The sequence below is a fragment of the Dromaius novaehollandiae genome, chromosome 9 (assembly GCF_036370855.1).
Source record: "Dromaius novaehollandiae isolate bDroNov1 chromosome 9, bDroNov1.hap1, whole genome shotgun sequence".
NCBI lineage: Eukaryota > Metazoa > Chordata > Aves > Casuariiformes > Dromaiidae > Dromaius > Dromaius novaehollandiae.
The window spans coordinates 15,400,198-15,412,600 of record NC_088106.1 but is presented as its reverse complement, the minus strand read 5'-3'; the positions used below and the strand labels follow the sequence as shown (position 1 = coordinate 15,412,600).

Below are 12,403 nucleotides of genomic sequence, written 5' to 3'. Positions count from 1 at the left end.
TTGCTGAGCCTGAGCTATCATATGAAAGTGCTACTGTGTGAAAAGACTCTGTCAGGAGCCAGGGAGGGAAGGCATTGCCCTGAGAAAGGGACTTTAAATCTGTGGTTCTGCTTCAACAAAGAAAAAAAAAGCGCTTTGAAAATCCTATGAGGGCTCAGATTATTGTCCACAGATTTTTCTTCAATAGGTAGTAGAATCGGCCCTTGGGAATACAAGGGAACAGGCTCACTTTTGAAGCAGCTTGGAGGGAGAACAGGAATTTATTCTTGCTCACATATAGATCTTTAAAACAAGACCAATACTCAAGCCCTCAGCCTGGATGGGCTCCTACCCTCCTCCGGCCAGCAACGCTCGCAGGAGAGGTGTGACTTTTCACAGCTGGCTGCTTTTCAGAGGCCCGGCCCCTGCTCCAGGGCTGGCTGGGGCAGCCCACAGCACAAACGTAGCAGTGGACTGGAGCTTGCACACAGATACCTAGTGAGACCCAAGGCTGCCTTGTCGGCTGGTTCCTCAGGGACAGGGATCGCTGCCATCTTCCACAAAGAGAGGGCCCCAGCTGCCGCGCAGATAAATGCGGTGCCATCGGGCCCTGCTTTGGACGATGCTGACGTTCAGTGCTGCTACAGGGCTGCCTGGGATCCAGGACGGAGGCAGGCTCTGGTGAGTGCCACCCTGCAAGCCATGAGGAAGAAGCCTTTTCTGATGGCTCAAGGGAGTACAATTAGAAGATACCTCAGGTCTTGCATCCTTTCCTGAAGCAACCACAGCCAGCTGGTTCTGGGGGCAGGACAGTGGATTCAGCAGGCCATTGCTTCTGCTCTGGAGTGGGCAGTGGCGCTAATCTGACAGATGCATCACTATCTGCACAGTGGCATGGACAGACGAACTTTCCTTTGCTAGCAAATCCCCATATCTTCCTTTTTGTCCTGACAGCATGCTTCTATTACAGCTCTTCTTACAAATCTCCCAAATATCAGCTTTAATTTAGCAGTGCACAAACTAGACAGACCAAGTTTGTCAGTTCTTTCCCCTAGAGCAGGGTTTGATTAGCCAGTGAGCTAGAAGGGATGTGTGTGCCCTGGTGCCTTCCTCTCTTTGCCCCATTCTCCATTACGCAATGGGATTTGTCTGGATTGATGATACTGATACCACTTACAGAAGCACTCTGCCAAGACCTGTCACTGGCTGGTAGAGAAGATTTCTTTTTGATCGCCAAGACTGGACGTGAATATAATCTCAGTCTTCCTTCTAAAGCAGCAGTAGGGAGGCCCGAACTGTTGAGATAATGCTCAAGAAAAGAAGCAGCGTAAAATAATGAACTCCTGACCCATGGCATTTGCTGCCCTCTTTTAAGATGAGTCTCCTCTTTGTGCTAACCTCCTTTGTCCCCTGACAGGAACGCTAGTGAGTGGTGTGAAAAAGGTGATTATAGTATGACTTCTGGCTGTCTTCCATACTACAGAAGAATTACAGGCACCAATAAACTTACCAGGTGGCTGGTGAAAAGCAAGCAGGAGGAAGTACTTTTTTTCCCACAACCCATAATTACGGTGTGGAGCTAATTACCCCATGACACGTGAAGGCCAGAATACAAACAGATTTTAAAAGATTTGTGCAAATTCATGGAGGATTTGTCTGTCAGTAGCTGTTTAATATTTCATAGTCCACATGCAGAAACTTCTAAGCTGCTCATTGCCAGAAGCCGGGGAGGGTGTATCAGAGGAGGAGTTGCTGTAGGCCTGCTCTGCCTTTTTGCACTTTCCTCTGAAGTTTCTATTCCTGGTTACTGTCAGACACTCTGTGGTAGATGAGCTGACCCGGTATTGTTTTTCTAGTGTTGCTGAACACTGTCTATTGCTGTGTCATGATCTCTGTCCCACCCTCTGTCATTTTTGCCTTTTTCACAGGGACCTGTCACACAGACGTCCCAGTCGGAGCCCGCGTGCGTGAAGCATCGTTCTGATGAGCACCGTAGCTTAGAAGTTCCCTTTTCGCGCAACTAGGGCAGCTGCTCCGGTATGGGTGAGAGAGGAAAGGCAGACGCAAGCATCATGAGCAGTGAGGGTGTTTAAAAATAAATGGCACAGCAGTTCAGTTGTGCAGACAGATCAGCCGTTTTGCTTTCCTCACCTTGTGTGGGCTTCTCTGCATGCCCACTGTTGTACTTGCAGCTTGATACCTTCTCATTCCCCCTTGGCTTGCTGATCCTTTCTCTCTGGTGCTTTGACTCAAAGGATCTCAAAGTATTTTAAGCAGATGAATGCTTCCATGTTAAGTTTTACACTACCCTCACTCTTGGCAGTGGAACTTGCTCTGCTCTATGTCACCTTCTTGCCCGCAGTGGGGCTCTGGGTGAGAGTTTCAAACACACCCTGGGTCAGCCTGCTCTCCTCCAACAGCAGGTGAGGCAGATGACTTGTCTGATTTTTAAGGTTATACATATGCGTTGGGTTACATTACCATGTTCTCGTGGCTTTGGGGAGCCTGTGTGTACAGAGATATCACAATGCTAGTCCATGTGCTACAAAAATTTGCAACTTAAAGCTTTCCTTAAGAAGAAATGTTGCATACCTTTAGGAATTCTTATTTTTTTCATCTAAACTCCCTTCTGGAAACATCCCATTAAAATCTGACTCTGTTGTCAAAAGCTGCGTGCATAAAGGCTGAGTGCATAATCCTGGTATAGGCAAAAACAATGCCGTTGGTTTTGCATAGGTCTTATTTCCTAGTTAGTCATCAGTTCATTTATTTATTCGTATTAATTTTTTTTGCAATGCCCAGCTATGTAACCTCACTGCTGACCCCATTCTGTAATCAGTTCTTCCCATCTGGTTGGAAAGAAAATAAGCACATACCGCAGTTTGTGTTACAAATTGCTGGCATGCTTGTGTATCTCAGCATTGACTGTGGATGACTGTGTTGCTACTCTGCACCTTGATGTCTTGTGAAGGCTCACAGAGTTAATCTTTTATATGGTCCAGTCCAGTTCCCCCTTAATGGAAAGAATCTTACTGACTTCAGTGGTCTCTGGATCAGCCCTCTAATCCTGTGAAGGAATGTGGCCGTGTTCTTGGGTGGATTTTAGCATGACTGCATGCTGAATGCCCTAATGACTATTGCAATATTAACCTGCATATTTTCCATTTGGGTGTGAAATCATCTTAATGTTTGGAACTGTTCAGCTATTTTTCTAAACCATTGCTTATCTCTGCATGGGAGCTCTGTGCTGTAATAGCCTTAGGACTGATTGAATATTGCATGCTACTCAACTGTGAGTTCCCCCTTAATCCAGGAGGTTCCTACAGTCTTTTTGAAAACTAGGATAAGGAAAGGGCAGGAGAATGTGAGAAATATTTTAAAAAGAATTTGTAATGAACCTTTGCAGACAAAGAATTAGGCATTGCAGGTCTGTAACTGTGGTTTTCTGTGTAAATTGACTGATATCTTACTTTGAAGTTATTCTGTAGATTTCCATCCTGTTTTTAATCTTGGTAGCATTATTGAGGCATATCTAAACGCTATCCAGAGGTTAGCACTGACTTATAGATAATGTGGAGTCTCTGGTAATGTTTCGGTATAAGATTCAAATATTTTTGACAGGTTTATGAAGTGCTGATTATACATAGAGATTTTAGAAAGGAGTTTAAAAATCATTGTCCTGTGTTACTAACACCTCCTTCTCCTCTCGAAACATGATGTTGAATCCTATATAGTGGGTTTTCTTTCTTTATACTGGCAGGTTTAACTTGTTGCACTTGATTCATTTTGGAGAATTTGTCAGAGACTGGCCACTTTCTCTGCTACTGCTTTGAATCTGTTGCTTTCATGCAGTGCCAACATAGTGGCTGCAAATGCTCACGTCACATTTTCCGTGAATAACGCTCTTAATAAAAGCAAAACTTGCAACTTCCCCGTCCCTTTCCTCTAGATAGTTTTTCTGTTTGTAAAAGCTGGCTAACTTTTAACCTTATGTGTAGTTCTTTGGAACTGACAGTTCCTGCTGCTGATGTGCAGTTTCTCTGTAACATTTTGCAAGTCATTTCCTTCACATGGCGAAGTGGATGCATGTCCCTAAGGGGCGGTGGAGGGCACAAGTTGAAGTATGCCAGTCGGGTTGTTTTGGTTCCTGTTTTGGAGGGATTCTTTGTTGTGGTATTGCATTTCTGCAGAGCACAAATGTGTTGTATCCTTTTGCATAATAGAGGGAAAGCCAAATGCCAGCTAGTCAGAGGATGAAACAGCTTCCAGGTGTCCATTGCAATAGCTGAATAGGGCAGCTGAAGCCCTTGCCTCAAAATTGGTACCCTGAAGTCTTGGTGACCTCGTGCAGCACTACAACAATTGTTTTTTAGAAGGGCACCTAGCTTTGGGTCTTTCCTCCCTTGAAATGAAGCTCATCCCTGTGTGCTGGTGGCATCAGAAAAACACAAGATGTGAAAATCGCATGTTCCCAGGCCTTGGTTGCAAATGAGAGTAGACCTTTCTTATGCAATTTCTGCCAGAGTTGTATTGCTTTGTGACACCCATCTACCCGGCAATGTCAGTGAGCTGCACAGCCCTCTCATCCGTCCTGTGTGTGGATGTAGAAATGGCAGCTTCCAGGGCACCGATGTTGACAGCTTGGGGAGAATTGTCTTGGCACAGGGAGCACAGAAGTGCTTCAGTCACAGATGTCTGCTTATTTCTGGCCACTGGAGTAATGCCAGCTCTGGAAAGGATGGGGAAAAAAGGGATTTGGGCAGTTAAAAGCAAGCGGGCTAGAAGGATGGGGAAAGAGGTCAGGCCTGGCCGATGCTCAGTGCTTTGCAGGACCCTCTGACAGCAAGAGCCACATGGGAGTGGGTGGTCTGCTGCAACACTTGTGGGAAGCCCTGTGGTCTGATCCAGGCCCCGTTCCTCATCACCCTCCTTAACGTCCACATGAAATATGTGTGGGTCTAGCCGCACACAGGCTTGGCATGAGCAGAGCCAGGGACATGCCTCTGAGCATAGGAAACGTGCTTCCTGGAAATCTGGCCAGGAGCACAATGGGAGCATGTTAGACATGGTTCGCAGGGTCAGGCCAATGATTAGTCCTACCCCTCCCCAAGTTGTAATTAGTTGCAGTGATGTCACCCTTTGCTCTGACTTCTCTGGCATTAATTACAGAGCTGCAGATTTCCTGCCTTTCCCTTTTAATCACTCGCTGAGAAACACAGAGTTTACACCCCTCTTTTTAATGTCTACCGGCAAACTTCCTCATCGCATACCACAGAGCCTAACCTCTGGCTTGTAGCAGAAACTGGAAATAGGCTTGATTGGGGTGCTTGCGTAGGTGGCTTTTTGAGCATGAGCTCACCAGGGGTAAGAATGCTCACCCTGTTCCTCCTGAGCCTGAAAAACCTGACACTGGGCCAGGAGCATTACTGTGAAGCCATCCAAGACCTATCTTTACACCGCATTCCATTTTAGGCTCAGCCCTGAGGAGCAAGATTCAAGATGTGTAAAAACCCACAGTGATGTTGCCCCTCCATTTAGGGGAATTCTGCCCTCCCTGGGAAATCTCAAGGCTTAGCTGTAGCCTGATTGCCAGCAACTGGGGAATTGGTGTAGGAGCTGGTAGATGAGCCTGCTCCTGTTGGAGATATCCTTTCTATTCACAGGACAGCATTGAGATCAGGTCTGAACTGAAGCAGTTCTGTATAGCTTGAGTGGCCTTACTATCCTACAAAGACCCCATAGCCCTATGCTTAGGCTGCCCTGTTGCTGGACTCTGCCTGTCTTCAGTAAATTTGGGGCTGTGGCTTGAACCCAGCCAGCAGCAGCTTGTACAACATCTCTGTTGTCCAGGGATCCTTGTGAGCTCTATGCAGCCTCTAATCATTGGGGTTGAATGGGAGGGGTAGGAGAGTACTGCTAGCAGGATGCAGGAAGGAAATCACTGGGATTGACTAAGAGCTGTCAGGGGAGAGACAGAGTCAGGCCGCTGAGGACAACTGAAATGCTGGGGCCCAGAAACGTCAACGTGAGCTGGCTGGATTCATAATCAGTTCAATGGGGACAGTCCCTTGTTAAGCGCCAAGGTTGCAGACCTGATTCTGCAGTCCCTGAGCCAGGCTGGTGCTGAGAGGAGGGAAGGAGCCTATGTCCTCCATAGGGGATGCTGCTCTTGGCATGTGGGTGTACAGGGCTGCCCTTATCCTGTAGCAGTCCTAACCTAGACAGCTTCTGTGCTATACATAGGAGCTGACGCAGGATGTGAGGAACCAAGGAGCTGCACTAATACTCCTCCATTTAGAGAAGTTCTTAAAAATACAGGTCAGATACTGTTCTCAGGAAACTAAATCCAGAGTGACTGTGGTGCCATTTTCAGGGTTTATTTTGGTATTGCTGGGTAGTATTTGGCCCTGATCTTCATATTTGCTTTGCAGCCATTTATTTTCCTGGACAATTTCTCAGCCTTGTGCATTTTGCTCTGTGCAGACCTCAGCAAGGTGGCCTCGCAGCTCCTTCAGTCAAGCGTCTCCCAGTCAATCCTCCTTTTGTTTTGGGTGTCTCTCCCCTTTGAAGTGGGGTGTGTCTATCACAACGGATCTGTCAGTAACATGAGGGGGAACATATCCCGTAATCAGGAGCGTTCTGTCTAGAGAAAAGTGTTTATTATATGCAACTTGTTAGGGACTGTCAATCAGCCAGGCTCCCTTTGTTACTCCATAATGCATCATTAATGATGGCTGCTGCTATGCATTTAATTTCACTGCACACTAGAGCCTTGTCTCTGTCTCTCCATCCCCTCCCCCCTCCTTATTATATCACCAGCACAGGAGAAATTAATAAATTGATCCAGGGAAGGAGAGCTGCAGGCTTGCTACAGGCTATATTCAGTGCCCTTGCTCACACTGAGTTGTATCATACTCTGAGAGAAATCTCTCAGATGTCAGTGGAGCTGTGTTGGGATCAAGGTGCTACTCACTCTTTATCTTGTGAAGGGAGTTGGTATGGGCCTACACATACGTGAGCACAGATAACTGGCCTTGTAAAGAAGGACTAGAGGTATCTCACATAAGTGAGTGCTGGGGAGTGTTCGACACATGCTTTTCAGCTCTTCATCTCGCCTCTCGATTCTTAGCCTTGAGAACATGCTGATGCTTTGCTGACTGTTGTTTTGCTCATTCAGTCCAACTCCATTAACTTTCTTCTTAAGAAAAAAGAGTATAGGACCTGTCGAAGGTGACTGAGAGAAACTTAATGAGGTTACAAATTCAGGAGAAGAGTTAGTGCCTCTGCTGGAATCTTTTTTGGGGGGAAACCACAAATAGTAAAAAGAGCTGAAAATCCCTAGTTGAGGCTGATGAGATAAGAGGCTGGTGTTAGTGTTTTGTTTGTTTGTTAAATACACCTAACTGTACTTTGGGACTGGCCTGCTGGAAGCCCTGAAGCTGTTTTTTCCCCTACTGTCAAAGTTTGCAGCCTTCATCTGCAGCTGAAGTTCAGCACCCCAATAATGGCTAAAAGATTTCTTCCTTCTGTTTGGATTATGCTAAGTGGTTTTGGCTGGTCATCCTGTCCCATGTCTTTCTGAGTATCTTCACGGTTTTTCTGAGCAGAGAAGCTCAGGCCCTGGTGTCAGCCATGGTTACCAAATTCCCTCTTTTTGTTGTGCTTTTGAGTATTAGAAGTGTCTTGGGTTGCCGAGGTCCTTTCCTGCTGTGTGGACAATACAACTGCCTTTGCCATCGTGAACCAGCTGGCTGGTGACTGTCTCAGCACCAGTCTTGCATAAATCCCCATGCTGGTGCTGCCCACCCGTGCTGAATGTTGCATAGGTGGGCAAGACCATGACCTTCTGTTTGTTCAGGTGGAGAAAGTGGTTTGTGTGGTTATTCCAGCGCAAGAGTGAGGAATGGTTTGTGCTGAGCATGAGACACACTCACAAACATAGTTGTGCTTTGCATCCCTCGGTTTCTCCAAAGGAGGTCCCTGCCTTATCCTCATATGTTTCACAGAAAGACCCATAGCTACTTCACATCAGTCCCCAGGACACTGCATAGAAACTTGGTCAACTTTTGATGGACTTCTTTAATTCTGTCTCCCCACATCCCTGGATCCAAGCCATACTCTTTTGGGATTTCCCCCGGCAAACGGCTTTGGCAGAGTGCTCCAGGCTGGGCTCCAGCTTGTTCGCCTTTATCCCATCTGCGCTGGGGCAGCCAAGCCAGGCTGTGGGCTTCCAGTAGTGCTGGACAGGATCCCACTCCTCTCTGTCTGCACGGGCACTATCTCTCTCTTGTGTCAAAATGAGGAAAGAGGGAGCTATCTGTGTATCCTCAGATGGTTTACAAGAGGAAAAAAGCTTGCCCATGCTACTCATGGCCAACAGCTTGGCCTTTCAGTAAGGGAGCATCCTGTTTTAGATGGCAAAGGCCAAGAGTGGAGCTGTTTTACACACCTGTTAAGTAGAGATGTTGCAAAAACCTTTGACCGTATTCCATCTGAAGGGAGTAACTCACAAGACTGCTTTGTCTCAGCTTTCCATTGTAAGGGAAAAATAACAGATTTTGACATTTCTATTCTGGAACAGAGCACATAACGTTTTTTAAAAACATTTTGCATATTTTTATTAGATGTTACTGTATCCAGCTTTAGTCAATCTGAAATATTTTTAGATTCTTCCTCTCATGAATGATTTCTGAGGTTTTATGGCCTTTGTTTCAACTCAAAGGGAAGTCAGACTTCAGAATCTTTTATCCTTGTCATAACGGATTTCTGTCTTTCTATTGCTCTATGGATTTGTTTGATACTTGTTTAATGCAGAAGAGAACAAATTTTACCTTTTGGTTCCAGATTATTTCTAAGACCCTCCATTTCACTGAGGTCACATTCCTGGTGTTGTTTTCTCCACACTAGGGTTACCTTCTCCTGCAACATAGCATTAATTCTTCTGGTGCCTCCAGTGGAATGTGCTTCAGCCCATCAATGGCAAGGCTGGTCTTTTAGGGCCGGGCTGTGAACCTGTTTTCCCAGGACAAGTACATGTCACTGGGATCAGGGGGGTCACCATGTTTTCACCACAGTGCTGAAGGTATACACTGGCTCTTAATGTGATAAGTTTTGTATGGTTTAAATAATTTGGCAGAAGTCCTAAATTCATGTTCCCAGGAGAAAAGTGTGAAGGTATAGTGAACAGTCTTTCTTCTTAAAAAAAGCAATTGTTGACTACTCTCAGTGACTTTAAATTTCTTGTACTGTTTGATTTGACCCTACAGGGATCAGATTGATCCTTTGAATTTCAATGACTTTAACTAGTAAAAAGGATTTACCAATTTACCTGCTAGTTCTTTCCGCTGCTTTAGTACGAACTTCTTCAGAGCTGACTTTGCCATTAAAAAAACTGGCGCTGGATTGCAGCAACCAGACAAAAGGCATGCAAGACTTAGTTAGGTCCTTGTGATGGTGGGAGAGAGACTGAGCAGAAAGTTGGTAAGAGAATGAGATTCACAACTACATGTTCTGAGTTTTTTGCTGTTTTGTTCTTCATTTATAGCCAGTGATTTTTCAGTCTTGCTCAGTCTTGAGGATGCAGCTATAAACTTTGGTACTGCCCCCCTTGTGTATGGCTAGTGTAAAGCAAAGAATTGCTCACAGAGCCTTAAATCACTGCTTGAAGCCTTAACGTCAGATCATCATTCCCTTTAAATCTCTCGGGCATGGGCCCACTACCTCTGATTTTCATGTGTCACCAGTTGCTATTTTTACATGTCGTGAATGGGAGAGGCTGCTGCAAATAAAGCTGTGTGGTGTAGTGACTGTTTGCGGACTTGAAAATGGCTCCCACTCCCTTGTGTGCCTTATAATGTCCTGAATTCCCAGCTCAGTTTTTCCTCATGCCAGGAAATGGCTCCTACCTTTGAAACTACTCTCAAGAGATGAGAGAGTAGCTCTGTGCTGTCAGGAGCTGTCATTTCAGGCAATTAAAAGTAGATCAGCTGACTCCTGTTGGTTTTGCAAATGTCTTGCTTTCTGGCAACTGCTTCATTTCTAGCTGATTTGAAGGTTATGTGTGGGGTAACCCTTCCTGATTGCCCATGTTTACTCTTTGTTTCTGACAGCTGTTTTCTGGCTGCTTTTTTACTAGTTATGGAGTTTTCAGTAGCTAGTAATGCTGCTGTGAGGTAGCTTTATTTGTAGTGCAAGTAGTTTACCCAGGCTCTGAAGGCAGAAATACAGAGAAAATAGATGTGGATATTGCTGAAGGCAGAGGCAAATGAAGAAGCAGATTTATTGCCCTAGAGATCTGTGCGTTGCTATGATTGGAAGGAAGTATGCAGCAGGAGCTAGAGAATTGCATGAATATAATGAAACTCTTTGCACACCCTTTGGCTACATCTTTCATTAGGAAGTGCCTGCCATCCATACCTTGAGCACTGATCCCTACCCACCTCTCTATTCCTGTGCTCTCTCTTTGTAGGTGCTTCTGGTTTGTTCTGTTTCTAGGTTAAATATTGCCACACGAAGTAGGCAAGGCAAGACTGTTCCCAGAGAAGTCACAGTCCTTGTCAGTGAAAGGCCAAGATCTGTTTCTTTGCATTTTAGGTTGAATTTGGATTATGAAATCAGTGTGAGAAAGTAAGGGGGAGGCTGAGCCAAGGCTATTAGGAGGAGCACCAGCCTATCTGGTGTCCTGTGCATCATCTCCAAAACATCCGGTATATATGAGGAATTATGAACTCTCCATGGCTCAGTTAAGCTGCCAAATCCATTTTGTCTTTCTCTCTCGCCTAGCCTGTATTTCAACTGAAGCAGAGGTAGCATGCAGTTAACCTGAGTGCTCCACCTTGGAGATGTGCTACCCTGGATAGTAAGATGGTTTCTACCAAACTGTTGTTTGAAAGAGGTCTTCTTGACAACTAAGTAACCCTGGCAGGTTATCATTTGATGGAAGCCAAACAGAGTCTGGAAGGTAACTAAATGACGGGAGCTGGCCAGTCTGCTGTTTCAGACGTCTGCTGTTTCAGACATCTTCAATAGCAAAGGCAGAGGAGGATCTGCCTGCATCCAGAAATAGAGAGGTAGTGAGACTCTTGGCTCCCTGCATGCACCTAGACAACTGGAAGGAAAAATGAGTGCTCGCAAGGGGCGTCGTGTTCAAAACACTGGTACTGTCACCGTCTCTGCTTCCCTGGGTGGTAGCCTTTTGTGTGAGGGTCTGAAGGATAGAAGAGCAGAGACTCCGGTCTCTGAGATTGAGTGATAGTGCCCCAGTAAGTCTGCTGAGTACTGAAAAAGGCCAGGGCTTGGCTGGATGGAGTCACAGAGAGTGGAGGCTGGGAGCATGGCGTTGTGCCAGCCTGTGGAGTGGGGTGGCCAGATCAAGGAGAGGAGCCTGAGGGGGTCAGAGGAGGATAATCCTCCAGCAGCAATGAAGGCTGCAGCTGTTGGTGTTAGAGCGCAGCATTACAAGGGCTTTCTGCTGCTATGCTGTGGATATCACCCACAGTCTGCCGGCCCCGAGAGCCGGGTGAAGATAGTGTCATCCCTTCTCCACCTTCAGTCAAAGTCCCATGGGGCGTTCTTGGACACTCACCGGAAGGTGGGGGAGCCTGCAGGTGCGCAGCACCCTGGGCAGGAGATTGTTCAGCATGGGATGGGTTTGTAAACCCTGTGACGGCAGCTGGAAGGGGAGGTGGCATGCTGCTGGAGCTGGCATTTAGAAACACTGGTGTGTGCAGCCTTAGCACAACAGCTGAGCTCAACTTCCATTTCTGTCCCAGTTTGCACCAAATCAGATAAGTCTGCACTGAGTCCTGCTTCCATAATGCTCTGTGTAACAAGCTAGGTAGCTTGGTGGGGCTGATCTGCTTCATCCGAGCAGGGAAGCAAGCGAGGAGCCCAGGAGTGAAGCTGGGGAACAAGTGAGGGCTCTCCAGGCCCCTGGAAGTCACTTGCTGCCATTCCTGGCAGAGACACCCAACTTGTGCCATGCTGCAGGGCTTTGCAAGCAGGCAATCATCCCTGTAATAGAGACTTTATCTCCTGCGATGCATGGCATTTCTAGCTCCTGCAAGGAATTGTACCTTGCTGCTGTTTTGCTTTGAGACTGCAGAGAGTTTGACTGGGTGCGGGATGTGTGAAAAGATGTTAGAAAACCCGGAAGAGCTCCCTGTGCAAAAGTGGGCACCTAGAAGATGACAGCAGGGGACGAGTGTTTGGCTGTCTGTCCAAGGCAGAGACCAGTAGCTGTTGGAAAAGATGCATTGCTCCCTTTCAGAGGAGGGAGCTCCATGTCCTGGGAGGCACCTGCCCTTCTCTGGCCATCCGTAGGGTTGCAGAGAGATCCTTTTTAGTATGGTTTCCCAGGACACCACTGGCATGGGGAACCATACATGGGATATCTCCATCCCTTTCCTAGTGCAGTGCCACTTCT

General features: G+C 46.5%; 1 protein-coding gene across 3 annotated transcripts in view; it reads left to right on the top strand.

The window, feature by feature from the left end:
- MB21D2 (Mab-21 domain containing 2) overlaps positions 1-12,403 on the top strand; it is a 62,589-nt gene that overhangs the window by 27,130 nt on the left and 23,056 nt on the right. The window contains exons 1-2 of one of the 3 annotated variants that reach the window (XM_026093526.2): positions 498-660; positions 1,908-2,016. The exons of the other annotated variants lie outside the window; for them this stretch is intronic. The gene's annotated coding sequence lies outside the window, so the exon portion shown is untranslated. Of the gene's footprint in view, positions 1-497; positions 661-1,907; positions 2,017-12,403 lie in introns of those variants that run through there. 3 annotated transcript variants of the gene reach the window in all.